The sequence below is a fragment of the Scyliorhinus torazame genome, unplaced genomic scaffold (assembly GCF_047496885.1).
Source record: "Scyliorhinus torazame isolate Kashiwa2021f unplaced genomic scaffold, sScyTor2.1 scaffold_328, whole genome shotgun sequence".
Taxonomy (NCBI): Eukaryota; Metazoa; Chordata; class Chondrichthyes; order Carcharhiniformes; family Scyliorhinidae; genus Scyliorhinus; species Scyliorhinus torazame.
Genome location: NW_027308055.1, coordinates 86,305 through 105,344, shown reverse-complemented (window position 1 = coordinate 105,344; position 19,040 = coordinate 86,305). Strand labels below are relative to the sequence as shown.

General features: G+C 45.7%; 1 pseudogene; it reads right to left on the bottom strand.

Moving 5' to 3' along the window:
* Positions 1 to 18,982, bottom strand: LOC140406163 (uncharacterized; annotated as a pseudogene).
* Positions 18,983 to 19,040: the final 58 nt, after the last annotated feature.

Here is a 19,040-nt window from a genome sequence, read left to right as displayed (position 1 = left end):
AACGGAGCCAACATCTGTAATTTATTGTGAACTTGTTGGGAGTCACAACAGGTGTGATGAATCACAAAACCCCTCCCCACATTGAGAGCAGATGAATGGTCTCTCCCCAGAATTAACTCACTAGTGTCTCCGTAGTTGGGACGGATCATTGAATGTCTCCCCTGCTTAGGGCAGGTGAATGGCTTCTTCCAGGTGTGAACTCTCTAGGGTTCCTGCAGGGTGTATGGATATCTGAATCCCTTCTCTCACTAAGAGCAGGTTAACGCCTTCTCCCCAGTGTGAACTCGCTGGTGTCTCTGCAGGCTGGATAACTGAGTGAATCCCTTCTCACACTGATAGCAGGTGAACGGCTTTTCCACTGTGTGAATTCGCTGGTGTATCAGCAGGCTCGATGAAGTAGTGAATCCCTTCTCACAATGAGAGCAGGTGAACGGCCTCTCCCCAGTGTGAACTCGCTGGTGTTTCTTCAGGCTCGGTGAAGTAGTGAATCCTTTCTCACACTGAAAGCAGGTGAACGGCCTCTCCCCACTGTGAACTCGCTGGTGTATCTTCAGGCTGGATAACTCAGTGAATCCCTTCCCACATTGAGAGCAGGTGAATGGCCTCTCCCCAGTGTGAACTCGCTGGTGTTTCTTCAGGCTTGATAAATGAGTGAATTCCTTCTCACACTGAGAGCAGGCAAATGGCCTCTCCCCAGTGTGAATGCGCCGATGAGTTTCCAGTGCAGATGGGACTCTGAATCCCTTCCCACAGACTCCACATTTCCACGGTTTCTCCATGTTCTGGGTCTCCTTGTATTTCTCCAGGTCGGACAATCAGTTGAAGCCTCGTCCACACACAGAACACGTGTACGGTCTCTACCCGCTGTCAATGATGTGATGTTTTTTCAGGCTGTGTAACTGGTTGAAGCTCTTTCCACAATCAGTGCTCTAGCACACTCTCACTCGGGTGTGTGTGTCTCGGTGCTTTTCCAGTCACACTGATGGTTTAAATGTTTTGATGCCGACAGATCGGGTAAACATGAATTATTCTGGATTCAAAGGCCGATGATATTCAGATGCTAATGAATCAAGTGGCTCTTTCAGATCGAGATGTGACGTTTTGAGATTTCTGTCTGTAATTCCTCCTCTTGTAATAAGCTGTAAAAGGAGTTTACAAAGTCAACTCAGTATCAGATAGAAATTCAGAACAAACAATTCTAGTTTCTGTATCACATTCTTTCCTCTCTCATTCCCCAATACCTCGTCTCCAATACCTCTTCCCCATACTTAGTCTCCAGGGAGGGATGGAGTATTGGAGCATAAGTATAACAACCTTACCTCGGGATTCGCGGCCTAAGGTCTCCAGGGAACGGACTCGGAGGCGCGGAGTATGTGAGCTAACAGTAAAAAAACCTTATCTTGGGAATTTCGTCAGAGTCTCCAGGGAGCGGACTCGGAAGGACGGAGTACCGGAACTGTGAGTATAAAAACCTTACCCCGGAGATTTAGTATCAGAGTTGTGGGTATAAAAACGTTATTCGGGGATTCACAACCGAGTCTACAGGGAGCGGACTCGGAGGGGCAGGGTATCGGAGCAGTGACTGTAGGAAGGATGAGCTGGCTGACCACTGCACCCTGGTACAGGAGGCCATTCAAGCGGGGGGAGGAAGTGGTAGTTGTTGGGGATTCTATTAGGGGAACTGATAACATCCTTTGGAAGCAGGACCGAGAGTCCCACATGGTATGTTGCCTGCCCGGTGCCAGGGTGAGGGCATCTCTAACCGGCTTGAAAGGATTTTGGAGAGGGAGGGGGAGGATCCAGTTGTTGTGGTCCACATTGGGACAAACAACATCAGCAAGACTAGGAAAGAGGATCTGTTCGGGAATATCAGAAACTAGGAACAAAATTAAAGAACAGGTTCTCAAGGGTTATAATCTCTGGATTATTCCCCGAGCCACGGGCAAATTGGCATCGGGATGAGAAAATTAGGGAAGTAAACACGTTGCTAAAGGAGTGGTGCAGGAAAGAGGGGTTCCATTTCATGGGGCACTGGCATCAGTATTGGGACAGGGGGGATCTGTACCATTGGGACGGTCTCCACCTGAACCGATCTGGGACCAGTGTCCTCGTGGAAAAGATAAATAGGGAGGTAGTCAGGAACCTAACGTCAGAAACTGCAGCTAATGACAAAACAACAAGAAAGCACAACAGCGCCTATACTTCCTCAGGAAACTAAGGAAATTTGGCATGTCCACATTGACTCTTACCAACTTTTACAGATGCACCATAGAAAGCATCCTATCAGGCTGCATCACAGCCTGGTATGGCAACTGCTCGGCCCAGGACCGCAAGAAACTTCAGAGAGTCGTGAACACCGCCCAGTCCATCACACGAACCTGCCTCCCATCCACTGACTCCATCTACACCTCCCGCTGCCTGGGGAAAGCGGGCAGTATAATCAAAGATCCCTCCCACCCGGCTTACTCACTCTTCCAACTTCTTCCATCGGGCAGGAGATACAGAAGTCTGAGAACACGCACGAACAGACTCAAAAACAGCTTCTTCCCCACTGTCACCAGACTCCTAAATGACGCTCTTATGGACAGATTTCATTAACACTACACCCTGTATGCTTCATCCGATGCCAGTGCTTTTGTAGTTACATTGTATATGTTGTGTTGCCCTATTATGTATTTTCTTTTATTCCCTTTTCTTCTCATGTACTTAATGATCTGTTGAGCTGCTCGCAGAAAAATAATTTTCACTGTAACTCGGTACACGTAACAATAAACAAATCCAGAAGTATACTGGTTAAAGCAAAAGTGAAAAGTAACAAACAAGCAAATAACAAACAAGCAGTGCTGAGGGAGCGGGCAGGGGGAACAGCCCAATTAAGAGTTCTATAGACAAATGCACGGAGTGTAAGGAATAAACTAGACGAGCTTCAGGCGTAAATGCAAGTTGAAGATTATGATGTTGTCACTATTGCAGAGAATTGGCTGCAGGATGGTCAGGACTGGGAACTAAATATACCAGTTATAAAGTTCACAGAGAATATGGCAGAGGGGGTGGAGTAGCCTTTCTGATTACGTGGGGGCATAGGTTTAGAGGAGATGTACGAAGCAAGTTTTTTTTACAGAGGTCAGTGGGTGCCTGGAACTCGCTGCCGGAGGAGGCGGTGGAAGCAGGGACGATAGCGACATTTAAGGGGCATCTTGACAAATACATGAATATGATGGGAATAGAGGGATACGGACTCCGGAAGTGTAGAAGATTGTAGTTTAGACGGGCAGCATGGTCGGCACAGGCTTGGAGGGCCGAAGGGCCTGTTCCTGTGCTGTACTTTTCTTTGATGTGGAGATGCCGGCGTTGGACTGGGGTGAGCACAGTACGAAGTCTTACAACACCAGGTTAAAGTCCAACAGGTTTGTTTCGATGTCACTAGCTTTCGGAGCGCTGCTCCTTCCTCAGGTGAATGAAGAGGTCTGTTCCAGAAATCAGTCGCATTCACAAGACAGCCCCGAACGTCACCCAAGCACAACGCAACGCCATCCGCGCTCTCAAGGCCAACCGCAGCATCGTCATCAAACCAGCAGACAAAGGAGGGGCCACTGTCGTACTGAACAGAACCGACTACTGCAAAGAAGTATACCGACAACTGAACTACCAAGAACACTACAGACAGTTACCCGCAGATCCGACCAAGGAACACATCCGCCAACTTAACAGACTGATCAAGACCTTGGATCCAGATCTTCAGAGCACCCTACGTGCTCTCATCCCACGTACGCCCCATTGGAGATCTCTACTGCCTCCCGAAAATACATAAGGCCAACACACCAGGCCGCCCTATCGTTTCAGGCAATGGGACCCTGTGTGAGAACCTCTCTGGCTACATTGAGGGCATCTTGAAACCCATCGTACAAGGTACACCCAGCTTCTGTCGCGACACGACGGACTTCCTACAGAAGCTTAGCACCCATGGACCAGTTGAACCAGGAACATTCCTCGTCACAATGGACGTCTCGGCACTCTACACCAGCATCCCCCATGACGACGGCATTGCTGCAACAGCCTCAGTACTCAACACCGACAACTGCCAATCTCCAGACGCAATTCTGCAACTCATCCGCTTCATTCTGGATCACAACGTCTTCACCTTCGACCACAAGTTCTTCATCCAGACGCACGGAACAGCCATGGGGACCAAATTTGCACCCCAATACGCCAACATCTTCATGCACAAGTTTGAACAGGACCTACTCACCGCACAGGACCTTCAACCGATGTTATACACCAGATACATCGATGACATTTTTTTCCTTTGGACCCACGGCGAAGAATCACTGAAACGACTACACGATGACATTAATAAGTTCCATCCAACCATCAGACTCACCATGGACTACTCTCCAAAATCAGTTGCATTCTTGGACACACTCGTCTCCATCAAGGACGGTCACCTCAGCACTTCGCTTTACCGCAAACCTATGGATAACCTCATGATGCTCCACTTCTCCAGTTTCCACCCTAAACACATTAAAGAAGCCATCCCCTATGGACAAGCGCTCCGTATACACAGGATCTGCTCAGACGAGGAGGAGCGTAACAGACATCTACAGACGTTGAAAGATGCCCTCGTACGAACGGGATATGGCACTCGACTCATCGATCGACAGTTCCAACGCGCCACAGCGAAAAACCGGACCGACCTCCTCAGAAGACAAACATGGGATACAACCGACAGAATACCCTTCGTCGTCCAGTACTTCCCCGGAGCGGAGAAACTACGTCACCTTCTTCACAGCCTTCAACACGTCATTGATGACGATGAACATCTTGCCAAGGTCACCCCCACACCCCCACTACTTACCTTCAAACAACCGCGCAACCTCAAACGAACCATTGTTTGCAGCAAACTACCCAGTCTTCAGAACAGTGACCACGACACCACACAACCCTGTCATGGCAATCTCTGCAAGACGTGCCAGATCATCGACATGGATACCACTATTACACGTGAGAACACCACCCACCAGGTACGAGGTACATACTCGTGCGACTCGGCCAACGTTGTCTACCTCATACGCTGCAGGAAAGGATGTCCCGAAGCGTGGTACATTGGCGAGACCATGCAGACGCTGCGACAATGAATGAACGGACATCGCGCAACAATCACCAGGCAGGAATGTTCCCTTCCAGTCGGGAAACACTTCAGCAGTCAAGGGCATTCAGCCTCTGATCTCCGGGTAAGCATTCTCCAAGGCGGCCTTCAGGACCCGCGACAACGCAGAATCGCCGAGCAGAAACTTATAGCCAAGTTCCGCACACATGAGTGCGGCCTCAACCGGGACCTGGGATTCATGTCGCATTACATTCATCCCCCACCATCTGGCCTGCGAAATCCTACCAACTGTCCTGGCTTGGTACAATTCACACCTCTTTAACCTGGGGTTACCCCATCTCTGGATCTGTAAAGATTTAATCACCTGCTAATGGTCGCATTCCAGCATTGTTTGGCATCTTTGAATTTGTCTATATATATATATGTTTCTGGAACAGACCTCTTCATTCACCTGAGGAAGGAGCAGTGCTCCGAAAGCTAGTGACATCGAAACAAACCTGTCGGACTTTAACCTGGTGTTGTAAGACTTCGTAATGTCTTTAAGGGAGAGAGACCTGGGCCAAGCTTTGCAGAGTCTGCACCCTCCCTGGATTCACTTCCTTTCCCTTCAGTTGCTGCAAGTCACCAATTGAAGGTGAGAATGAGAAAATAAATGGAACGGGGGAGAAAAGAAAGTGTTTTACTCACAGATGTTTGGAGACAGGAGACAGTTTCCGTCTGTGAAACGCAATTTTCATTCATACAAATCCCGCGCACTGATTGGCTGGAGGACCAGAGTCCTTCCGATCCACCAATTGTTCCCATTGGTCAACACCTCAGCAGGAAGGTCAGGTTGTTGACTCTTCTCCGCACATGCGCAGTCCCGGGCCGCCCGCACGGCGGATAGAACCATTTCTCGAGTGCGAGGAATTGTGGGAGCCGTGACCGCCATTACTCATCTGGAGCCCAGTCTCCAAACTCCTGGGACTGGGATGAAAAGTGGGGGTCCGGGAGGGAGCAGTGACCCAACCCTGACACAAAGTCACTAGATTTGACTGTGACGTCTCCCTTTGCAGAATAGTTTGTTAACTTCAGGGTGTAAAGATTGAGACACCTGGGTGACATATTGGGGAGGGAATAGGTGAATGTGAACTGAACCCGAGAGCCAGCACCTTCAGGGAAGGAGAATTGGGGGAAAAGTAGGAGGAGGATAGTGGGATGAAGTAGTGTTGCAACAGGTAGGGAGGAGGTAGAGATTGGGGACACAGATTTATTGTTTGAGACGAAGATTGATTTTGCTGTTGTTGCTGTACCAAACCTTATTGGTGCTGAAGATTGGGGCCTATTTTTGCTGATGTTAGAGACCCCTGGAACTGAGATGGAATTTAAAATTCTGGATTTAGGTCAAATGAACCAAATTTGAATTGCACATCCTATGTCATGTCCTTCGTGTAGTTCAGTTGGGTCTGCTGCTTGCTGGGTGATCAGTGCCTTTTTAAGAACTGCTGCCTGTGATCTCTCCACATTCATTGAGGGACTCTCAGCTGCAATTATTTTACAATAAAACAGTTCACTTTCAGCATTGCACCCAAACAAATCCATTGGTGTGAAATCAACAATTCCAAGTCTGAAATGTTCCACTGATTGAAATGACATAGAATGGACATCAAATAAACATGCCATAAGGTCCACCTGGTCTGTGATGGTTTTGATGCTCCACATGTTTCCTCCCAGTCTTCTTCACCTTCACTGTCAGTCAGGCTCAGTGGATAACACTCCTGCCTCTGAGTTCCAAAGGTGCTGGGTTAATTTCTCAATCAGGACTGGAGAACAAACTCCACGGCTGCCCTCAAGTGCAGTGCTGAGGGAGTGCTGCTCTTTTGGAGGTGCCATCTTTCAAATAATGTGTGAAACTGTGGTTCCATTTTCCTCCTTTGGTGAATATAAAATATCCCACATCATTCTTTTTGAAGAAGAGCAGGGGAATTAATCTCGGTGTCCTGGTCAATACATATCCCTCAATCAACATCACTAAAACAGATCGTTATTATCCTATTGCTGTTTGTGGGATTTTGTTAACTGTGAATAGGTTGTAGGGAGTCTACAAACAGATACAAACAGGTTAAGTGAGTGGGCAACAATTTGCAGGATGGAATATAATGTGGGGAAGCTTGACTGTGTTCACTTTGGCAAGAAGAATAGAGAAACACAATTCTATTTAAATGGAGAGCGATTTCAATACTCAGTGTTACAGAGGGATCTGGGTGTCCTGGTACAGGAATCACAAAATGTTAACATGAAGGTACATTAAGTGATTAGGAAAACAACTGGAATATTAGTGTTCCCACAAGGGGAATGAAAGTTACAGCTGTGCAGGTCCTTGGTGAGACCACATCTGGAATATTGTGCACTAGTTCTTCACTTTTTTTGAAACACAAAAATATAATTGTGTTAACAGCAGTTCAGAGAAGGTTCACTCGACTCATTCTCAGGATGAAGGGCTTCTCTTATGCAGAAAGGTGGACCATGTTAGGTCCTTAGTCACTGAAGTTCAGAGGAAGGAGTGGTAATATTATAGAAACATTTACAATCCTGACTGAGGTGATTTAATAGGGTGGAAATTAGGCAGATGTTTCCAAATATGAGAGAGACTAGAACCAGGGGACACAGTTTATCAATATGAGGACCACCATTCAGACGGAGATTGAGGAGAATGTTTTTCTCATAGAGGGTGTTTAGTCTGTGGAATTCTCTTCCCCAGAGAACAGTGGGGGCTGGGTCATTGAATATATTCAGGGCAAAGTTGGACAGAGGAGACAAGGGTTATGGGGGTGAGACAGGAAAGTGGAGTTGAGATCACAGCCAGATTAGCAATGATCTTATAGAATTGGGCAGCAGGTTCAAAGAGCTGAAGGGCATACTCCTGTTCCCATGTTCCTATCTTGTTTTGCCTAAATTTGCTGCCACGTTTCCTACACAACAGTGACTTTAATGCACCACGAAATAGAAAGTGCATGTCAGAAAGGCAAGGTCACAGTGATCATGGGGGACTTCAATATGCAGGTGGACTGGGTAAATAATGCTGCCAGTGGACCCAAGGAAAGGGAATTCATTGAATGTTTACAGGAGGGCTTTTTGGAACAGCTTGTGATGGAGCCCACGAGGGAACAGGCCATTCTGGACTTAGTGTTATGTAATGAGCCAGACTTGATTAAAGATCTTAAAGTAAGGGAGCACTTAGGAGGCAGTGATCATAATATGGTCGAATTCAATCTCCAATTTGAAAGAAATAAGGTAGAATCAGATGTAACGGTGTTACAATTAAACTACAGGGGCATGAGGGAGGAACTGACGAAAATCAACTGGGAGCAGAGCCTCGTGGGAAAGACAGTAGAACAGCAATGGCAGGAGTTTCTGGGAGTAATTGAGGACACAGTACAGAGGTTCATCCCAAAGAAAAGAAAGGTTATCAGAGGGGGGATTAGGCAGCCATGGCTGACAAAGGAAGTTAGGGAATGCATCAAAGCAAAAGAGAAAGTCTATAATGTGGCAAAGAGTAGTGGGAAGTCAGAAGATTGGGAAGGCTACAAAAACAAACAGAGGATAACAAAGAGAGAAATAAGGAAAGAGAGGATCAAATATGAAGGTAGGCTAGCCAGTAACATTAGGAATGATAGTAAAAGTTTCTTTAAATACATTAAAAACAAACGGGAGGCAAAAGTTGACATTGGGCCGCTCCAAAATGACGCTGGTAATTTTGTGATGGGAGACAAGGAAATAGCTGAGGAACTGAATAAGTACTTTGCGTCAGTCTTCACAGTAGAAGACATGAGTAATATCCCAACAATTATGGAGAGTCAGGGGGCAGAGTTGAATATGGTAGCCATCACAAAGGAGAAAGTGCTCGAGAAACTAAGAGGTCTAAAAATTGATAAATCCCCGGGCCCAGATGGGCTACATCCTAGAGTTCTAAAGGAGATAGCTGAAGAAATAGTGGAGGCGTTAGTTATGATCTTTCAAAAGTCACTGGAGTCAGGGAAAGTCCCAGAGGATTGGAAAATCGCTGTTGTAACCCCCCTGTTCAAGAAGGGAACAAGGAAAAAGATGGAAAATTATAGGCCAATTAGCCTAACCTCGGTTGTTGGCAAGATTCTAGAATCCATTGTTAAGGATGAGATTTCTAAATTCTTGGAAGTGCAGGGTCGGATTAGGACAAGTCAGTATGGATTTAGTAAGGGGAGGTCATGCCTGACAAACCTGTTAGAGTTCTTTGAAGAGATAACAAATAGGTTAGACCAAGGAGAGCCAATGGATGTTATCTATCTTGACTTCCAAAAGGCCTTTGATAAGGTGCCTCACGGGAGACTGCTGAGTAAAATAAGGGCCCATGGTATTCGAGGCAAGGTACTAACATGGATTGACGATTGTCTGTCAGGCAGAAGGCAAAGAGTTGGGATAAAAGGTTCTTTTTCGGAATGGCAACCGGTGACGAGTGGTGTCCCGCAGGGTTCAGTGTTGGGGCCACAGCTGTTCTCTTTATATATTAACGATCTAAATGACGGGACTGGGGGCATTCTGGCTAAGTTTGCCGATGACACAAAGATAGGTGGAGGGGCAGGTAGTATGGAGGAGGTGGGGAGGCTGCAGAAAGATTTAGACAGTTTAGGAGAGTGGTCCAAGAAATGGCTGATGAAATTCAACGTGGGCAAGTGCGAGGTCTTGCACTTTGGAAAAAAGAATAGAGGCATGGACTATTTTCTAAACGGTGACAAAATTCATAATGCTGAAGTGCAAAGGGACTTGGGAGACCTAGTCCAGGAATCTCTAAAAGTAAACTTGCAGGTTGAGTCCGTAATTAAGAAAGCAAATGCAATGTTGTCATTCATCTCAAGAGGCTTGGAATATAAAAGCAGGGATGTACTTCTGAAGCTTTATAAAGCATTAGTTAGGCCCCATTTAGAATACGGTGAGCAATTTTGGGCCCCACACCTCAGGAAGGACATACTGGCACTGGAGCGGGTCCAGCGGAGATTCACACAGATGATCCCAGGAATGGTAGGCCTAACATATGATGAACGTCTGAGGATACTGGGATTATATTCATTGGAGTTTAGGAGGTTGAGGGGAGATCTAATAGAAACTTACAAGATAATGAATGGCTTAGATAGGGTGGATGTAGGGAAGTTGTTTCCATTAGCAGGGGAGACTAGGACCCGGGGACACAGCCTTAGAATAAAAGGGAGTCACTTTAGAACAGAGATGAGGAGACATTTCTTCAGCCAGAGAGTGGTGGGTCTGTGGAATTCATTGCCACAGAGGGCGGTGGAGGCCGGGACGTTGAGTGTCTTTAAGACAGAAGTTGATAAATTCTTGATTTCTCGAGGAATTAAGGGCTATGGAGAGAGAGCGGGTAAATGGAGTTGAAATCAGCCATGATTGAATGGTGGAGTGGACTCGATGGGCCGAATAGCCTTACTTCCACTCCTATGTCTTATGGTCTTATGGTCTTTATTTCAGAAAGTACATCATTGGCTGGAAAGTGCATCGAGAAATCCAGTGGCCCTGAAAGCTGTTATACAAGTCTAAAGCTACGTTAGAGTATCTGACACTTAAAGGTAGATGCTATTGAAGATATTTCATCACCGAGCTTATGTACAGTACAGATTATTAATTACACAAATGTGTTAATGAGGTGAAGTCTAACAGCCAATTATGTTAAAGTGGCTGACTCCAACTATTCTCCATGGAATCACCACTCTTTTTAGTGACTACAATGTACTGACATCACCAAACCTAAACACGTAGAGCTTCCATGCTCATCGATCCCCAAACAGGCTGAATTTGCCCTACACACCAAAGTGGGGAGTCACAGGAACAGCTAACAGAGGAGCCAAAGAGAAACCATTTGGATCCAGAACATTGTAAATATCCTTTTACTCTGGCTGTCTTTGAGCCTCAACTCATTTTCTGCCTTTTATAACCATGTTCAGTTTCATTAATAAACTTTTATCAGGAAAAATATTTGATTGTTGTTGACTTTTCTTGATTAGACTGATGCACATTAAGGATAGCGGCTAAGAGGGGTTGACAGACTCTTTAACAGAAAGTGAGCCACTCTAAGGCAGTGTTTTTCAAACATTTTTACCTAGTACCCATTTTTACCAACCGGTCGACCTTCACGACCCACAACGGCCGAACTTTGCGACCCACATCGGCCAATCTTTGCGAGCCATGTCGGCTGACCTATGTGACCGTGGGAGTTTTAAAGGATAACTTTCCCTTTCTAACTTTGCATTGTCTATAGTGTCAGCCATGGCTCAGTGGGCAGCTCTCTCACCTCTTGAGTCAGAAGGTTGTGGGATCAAATCCCAGTCCAGGGACCCGAGGACAAAAATCACATCCAACATTCCTTGTTCCAGCACTGAGGGAGTACTGCACTGTCAGAACAGCCTTCTTTCAAATAAGATGTCAAACTGAGGCCCTGTCTACCCCTCTCAGATGGATGTAAAAATATCCACAGCCACTATTTTGAAGAAGAGCAGGGGAGTTATCCCCGGTGTCCTGGTCAATATTTATCCCTCAATAAACATCACTAAAAACAGATCATCTGCTCATTATCACATTGCTGTGTGTGGGATTTTGCTGTGTGTAAATTGGCTGCCGAGTTTCTGACATTAAAACAGTGGTTACACTTCAAAATTACTTAATTGGCTGTAAAGCACTTTGGGACGTCCTGTGGTTATGAAAGACGCCGTAGAAATGCAAGTTTTTAAATTGAAGATTTATGTTATCTGATCTTGTTATCTGGAACTTAATTGATTTCAGTCATCTCCAACATACCATTTAATAAATTCACTTTGGTTCAGACAAGACTTTAATTAATTAAGGCAAAGGCAGAATTCTCTGGATAGAACATTTAAAAATAAGTTTATTAAATGAAAAAGGTTTACTGAACAACTTTAAGACATTGACTTTTACAACATCATGTGGGTGATCAGTCTGTAGAAGCGTAACCCTCTCTGGCTCCTTCTTTGACAGGAATTCTTGTGGAATTCAGCCTCGGGAGTCTGGCTCCTTCTTTGACAGTAATTTCCTTGGAACTCGGCCTCAGGAATCTTCAGTACTTGGCCAGCAAGGAAGACCTTCAGAATCCCCAAAGTGACCATTACCTCACGTCAGAGTTGGGCCTGTTGTAACATGACCATTGGTCAATTTGGTCACTGGATAAATTTAATTGGTTCCTAATTACTGACACCACCTTCTCTCATTATCTCAGACAGGAATACAATAGAACTGTTTCAGACTATCCCTTTATCTGATTCTACACAATCCCATTAATCATACAGTTTCAAATGTTGAGGCGAATCAGAGTTTGAAGGTCTATCTTGCCAGAACATTTATCCTCATTACACAGCAATTTAGCTTTTACATTTTTACAACTAATAAAAGTCAATTCTTTACTATAACTACTGATTCATGATTGATTCATTAGTTGTAATTCGACTGAGGACATACAACATTTCTCGTCCCAGCACTGAGTGAATGCTAAACTGTCAGAACAACCTTCTGTCAAACAAACTACTTATTACTGTACTGACTGGTGCCTAATTAATACAGTAATCTAATTTTTTTTCTTTTAAAATAAATTTAGAATACCCAACTATTTTTTTCTCATTCAGGGGCTATTTAGTGTGGCCAATCCACCTAACCTATACATCTTTGGGTTGTAGGGGTGAAACCCACGAAGACACGGGGAGAATGTGCAAACTCCATACAGTCAGTGACCTGGGGCCGGGATCGAACCCGGGTCCTCGGGCCGTGAGGCAGAAGTGCTAACCACTGTGTCACCATGCCGCCCCCAGAAATGCAAACTAAATATCTTCTCACTTCCAAACACCCTATCCCTGCCCCGGGTCACTGTCTGTGGGTACTCTAAATGTATGTTAAAAAAAACTTCCAAACACCCTTTCACCCTGTGATCCTTGTGACATTTTAAACCAGGTATTTGCATCAAGGCTCAAAGAGCATCAGCCAACTGGAGGTAAAGTCGTGACACCAGACAGTCGAGCAAAATGAAACACTCTAAATCCCCATTGACCAAATGTCAGAAAGAACAAAATGCAGCCCTGGATGTAATTGTTTTTAATTTAAAGTACCCAATTCTTTTTTTTTCCAAATTGAGGGGCAATTTAGCATAGCCAATTCACCTACACTGCACATCTTTGGTTTGTGGAGGTGAGAGCCACGCAGACATGGGGAAAATGAGCAAACACCACACGGACAGTAACCAGGGGCCGGGATCGAACCACTGTGCCACCAGCCCTTGATGTAATTGAGAACAGGAACAATAACAGCAGAATCAAACCCCTTTAATCACTTGTGAACTTGTTGGTGTCTCCGCAGGGCGGATGGATCACCGAATGCCTTCGCACAGTGAGAGCAGGTGAATGGTCTGTCCCCGGTGTGAACTCTCTGGTGTATCCGCAGGTTGGATGATTTACTGAATGCCTTCCCACACAAAGAGCAGGTAAATGGCTTCTCTCCTGTGTGGACACGTTGGTGTACCCTCAGGGTGGATGATTCACTGAATTCCTTCCCACACTGAGAGCAGGTGAATGGCCTCTCCCCAGTGTGAACTCGCCAGTGTATCTGCAAGTGGGATAAATTACTGAATCCATTCCCACACTGAGAGCAGGTAAATGGCTTCTCCCCAGTGTGAACTCGCTGGTGTGTCTGCAGGTTGGATAACTGAGTGAATCCCTTCTCACACCGAGAGCAGGTAAATGGCTTCTCCCCAGTATGAACTCGCTGGTGTTTCCGTAGGTTGGATAACTCAGTGAATCCCTTCCCGCATTGAGAGCAGGTGAACGGCCTCTCCCCAGTGTGACTGCGTCGATGAATCTCCAGCTCTGATGGGTATCTGAATCCTTTCCCACAGTCCTCACATTTCCACAGTTTCTCCATGTTTTGGGTCTCCTATGTCTCTCCAGGTTGGATAATCAATTGAAGCCTCGCCCACACACAGAACACGTGTACGGTCTGTCCCTGATGTGAATGGTGTGATGGTATTTATTCAGGCTGTGTAACTGGCTAAAGCTCTTTTCACAGTCAGTGCTCTGGAACACTCTCACTCGGGTGTGTGTGTCTCGGTGCTTTTCCAGTCACACCGATGTTTAAAACCTCTGAAGCAGACAGACCAGAGAAACATTTCTCCTCCAAGTATCAAAGGCTGGTAATATTCCAGACCCATGGAATTGAGTGACTATCAGATTTTGATGCAAAGTTTGGTTTGAGATTTCTGTCTATAATTCCTCCTCTTCTAATATCCTGTAAAAGGAATTTACAAATGTCATCACTGTCAGTACAGAATAGAAACTCAGAACAGACAATTCTAGTTTCTCTGGAACATTCTTTCCTCTCATTCCCCAAAAGCTGTAAATCTCCATCCCACACACTCTCTCTCCCTCCATTCTCACTCTGCTGTACCTAATATTGACCCTCCCAATTCTCCTGAAGGTGCTGATTCAGGCTGATTGACAGATCCATGCTCACTGCTTCCTGTGCAGGACACAATAGATTCTGCAGTCGGCCATTCGGCCCATTGAGCCTGCTCATCCATTAGAGATAATTGGCCGATCTACCTCAGCACCATTTCCCCACACTATCCTCCATATTCCTTGATATCTTCATCATCTAGAAACCCATTGACCTGAAAATACTTGATGACTCCACAATCCTCTGAGGGAGAGAATTCCCCACATTCTTGGGTGATGAAATCCCTCCTCACCTCAGCTTTCTCTCCATTTTCCTGCCAGTTCCCCATAACCCTCGACTCCCTCGTCAATCAGAAATCTGTCCATCTCAGCGGTGAATATATTCAGTGACCCCCAAACTCCACTGGTCCCTGTGGAAGAGAAATCCAGAGACTAACAACCCTCTGAGGGAAGAGATGACTGGAAATATATAACGTAGCTACAGCACAATATTACACAACTGGAATTAATAATAAATGTATTTTATATGGATTGTTAATTGCAGGCAATAAACATTGCAAATCAGTGAGAGATTTGGTTTGCTGTCAAGGCTCAAGGTCTAAAATCCAATCACCTCTCTCAGATGCAGGGATGAGCATGGGGTGTGAAGTCAGTGATTATTGTAAATTATCTGTGTGGGCAGCAGAGAAGGGAGCAGCTGTTTTTAGTTGCCTGCCCCAACTGCAGCTGGGTTAAGGCCCAACAGTGTAGATCACTGTTTGTCTCTCACAATGCGCTATCTTTATAGGTTTATAGCCCTAATGTAAACAGAAGTAATTGCCCCACCCGTCTATCCACCTTTAGCTGCTCATTAACTATTGAGAACTTGTTCCTCCTCAGCCATTTGTTGAATGCAGTGACCTGAGCCAGGTCTCTTCTTGCTCAGTATGAACCTCCTCAGGATCCGGCCCTCTGGATTTTATCACAAGTGAGGTTTCATTTCCTCAATGTGATGGCAGAACATGATGCAAAATATAGAAAAGGAAGGAGGAACTTCTGTTTCGTGGACAAACGCAAGAAGGTTGGTTTATTCTTCTTGGAGCAGGAATGATTGGGGGGAGTTAATCGAAGTGTTCAATGGGCTGGATGCTCCGGTGCCCCAGTCACGTGTTTCTCAGCAGCGCGCCATTCAAGGGCGGCGGGATTCTTTCTTCCCGCTGTTTGTCGATGGGATTTCCCATTGAAGCCATCCCGGAGAATTCCGGCCATCTGAAGGAGTGAATTCTCCACCTCCCCAGTCGCATGTTTCTCGACAGTAGGGCTCTCCATTCCCGGTGCTGGCCAATGGGATTTCCCATTATATCTATCCCATGCTGCCGGGAATACTGCAGGCGGGGATGTGCGGCCGACACAATAGAAAATCCCACCGGTGGAGAATTCACCTTGAGGTGTTTTGATGGAGTAAATAAACAGATACTGGGCTGCATTCTCCATTCGGGAGACTAAGTGCTGCCGCCGGTGTAGAATCGGGGTGCAGTGAAGAGGGGGTATAGATTTTACAGACGGATATAGGTAGGCTCGGAGATTGGGCCAAACATTGGCGATGGAGTTTAATGTGGATAAGTGTGAGGTTATCCATTTTGGCCAAAAAAAAGAAAGGCAAATTTTATCTGAATGGAAAGCAGATTCAAAATGCATTTGGGCAGAGGAATCTGGGTGTCTTTGTTCATGAATCGCAGAAAGTCAGTATGCAGGTACAGCCTGGAATTAAAAAGGCAAATGGAATGTTGGCGTTTATTGCAAAAGGACTGGAGTAGAAAAGTAGAGAAGTGTTGTTGCAATTGTACAGGGTGTTTGTGGGACCACATCTGGAGTATTGTGTCCTGTATTTGTTTCCTTATTTGAGGAAGGATGTGGTGGCATTGGAGGCAATTCAGAGGAGGTTCACATGATTGATTCCGGGGATGAAAGGGTTGACGTACGAGGAGAGAATAAACATTTTGGGCTTATACTCATTAGAGTTTAGAAGGATGAGAGGGGATCTGATCGAGGTATATAAAATACTAAAAGGGATTGATAAAGTAAACATAGATCAAATGTTCCCCCTTGTGGGGAAATCTAGAATGAGAGGTCACAGGTATAGTTTGAGAGGCGGTAGATTTAGAACTGAGGTGCAATCTTTGTAATTTTTGTATCCTCACTACCTACAGGTGAGGTCCCAGAGGGGCGGAGAATAGCTAATGTTGTTCCTTTGTTTAAGAAGGGTAGCAAGATTAATCCAGGAAATTACGCCAGTGGTAGGGAAATTATTGGAGAGGATTTTTCAATACAGAATTTACTCTCATTTGGAAGTAAGTGGAGGTATTAGCGAGAGGCAGCATGGTTTTGTGAATGGCAGGTCGTGTCTCACTAACTTGATTGAGTTTTTCGAGGAAGTGACAAAGATGATTGCTGAAGGTAGGGCAGTGGATGTTTTCCACATGGACTTCAGTAAGACCTTTGAAAAGATCCCTCATGTCAGAGTGGTACAGAAGGTGAAGTCTCCTCAGAGATAAGCTGGGTACAGAAATGGCTCGGTCATAGAAGGGTAGTGGTGGAAGGGTGCTTTTCTGAATGGAGGGCTGTGACTAGTGGTGTTCTGCAGAGCCTTTGATGTTTGTAAATGATTTGGAGAAAAATGTAACTGGTCTGATTAGTAAGTTTGTGGAAGACACAAAGTTTGGTGGAATTGCAGATAGTGATGAGGACTGTCAGAGATTACAGCAGGATATAGATCGGTTGGAGACTTGGGTGGAGAGATGGCAGATTGAGTTTAATCCAGACAAATGTCAGGTAATGCATTTTGGAAGGTCTAATACAGGTGGGAAATGTACAGTAAATGGGAGAACCCTTAAAGAGTATTGACAGGCAGCAGGATTTGGGTGTACAGGTCCACAGATTACTGAAAGTGGCAACGCAGATGGATAAGGTAGTCATCGGCCGGGGCATGGAGTATAAAAATTGGCAAGTCATGTTGCAGCTTTCTGAACCTTAGTTGCCGCACCTGGAATATAGTGTTCAATTCTGGTTGCCACATGACTAGAGGATGTGGAGGCTTTGGAGAGGGTACAAAAGAGGTTTACCAGGATGTAACCTAGTATGGAGGGCATTAGCTATGAGGAGAGGTTGGATAAACGCGGTTTGTTCTCACTGGAATGATGAAGGTTGAGGGGCAACCTAATAGAAGTCTACAAGCTTATGAGGGGCATGGACAGAAGCTTTTTCCCAGGGTGGAAGAGTCAATTACTTGGGGACTTAGGTTGAAGGCACGAGAGGCAAAGTTTCCGGGAGATGTGCGAGGGAAGCTTTTTTTTTTTTTTTACATAGAGGGTAGTGGGTGCCTGGAACACTCTGCTGGAGGAGGTGCTGGTGGAAGCAGGTATGATAGTAACGTTTAAGGGGCATCTTCACAAATACGTGAATAGGATAGGAATAGTGGGATACGGAAGTGTAAAAGGTTTTAGGTTAGACGGGCAGCATGGTCGGTGCAGGCTTGGCTTGGAGGGCCGAATGGCCTGTTCCTGTCCTGTACTTTTCTTCCTTCTTTGTGACTTGTTTCTCACAGAGGGTGGTGAATTTGTGGAACTCGGCCCTGCATAGTGAGGTAGAGTTTGAGTCATTAAATGGTTTAAAGGAGATAGACATATTTCTGATTTTAAAAACAGGTTTAAGGGATATGGGAACAGGTAGGGAGGTGGATTTGCGAGCAGGAAGAAATCAGCCATGATCTGGTTGAATGGCGGAGCAGGCTTGAGGGGCCGAAATGCCTACTTCTGCTCTGAATTCCGAAGTTCCTATATTACAGAACCATAAATAATATATCCAATCTGTACCATATAAGAACAGTAGACATATTTCTGTCCTATATTAATTTACCATCTCCTTAAATGTCAGCCATCTCCTGGGGAAACCTGCCCTTTAATTGTGAACATTAGGAAAGAGACCATCCTTTAGCCAGACAAATAAATGTGTCAAGCTGAGGGAGGAAAGGATGTCAATGTCTTTAAGCGAGAGAGAGAGACCTGGGCCAAGCTTTCCAGAATCTGCACCTTCCCTGGATTCATTTCCTTTCCCTTCAGTTGCTGCAAGTGACCAATTGAAGGTCAGAATGAGAAAAGAAATGGAAAGGGGGAGAAAAGAAAGTGTTTTACTCACAGATGTTGGAGACAGGAGGAGGTTTCAGCCTGCGTGAAGCTCAATCTTCATTAACACAAAGCTCGTGCTTCGATTGGCTGGAGCACCAAAGTCCTTCCGGTTGTCAGCATATTCCCATTGGTCAACATCTCAGCAGGAAGTTCAAGGGACGGGTTTTCCACTGCCCATGCGCAACTTCCCCTCTCTCGCTCTCTCTCTCCCTCCCTAACCCCCCTCCCCCCCTCCTTTGGACATGCGCAGTCCCGGGGGGGGGGGGGGTGAGAGATCTCACTCTGGCCGGAGTATCA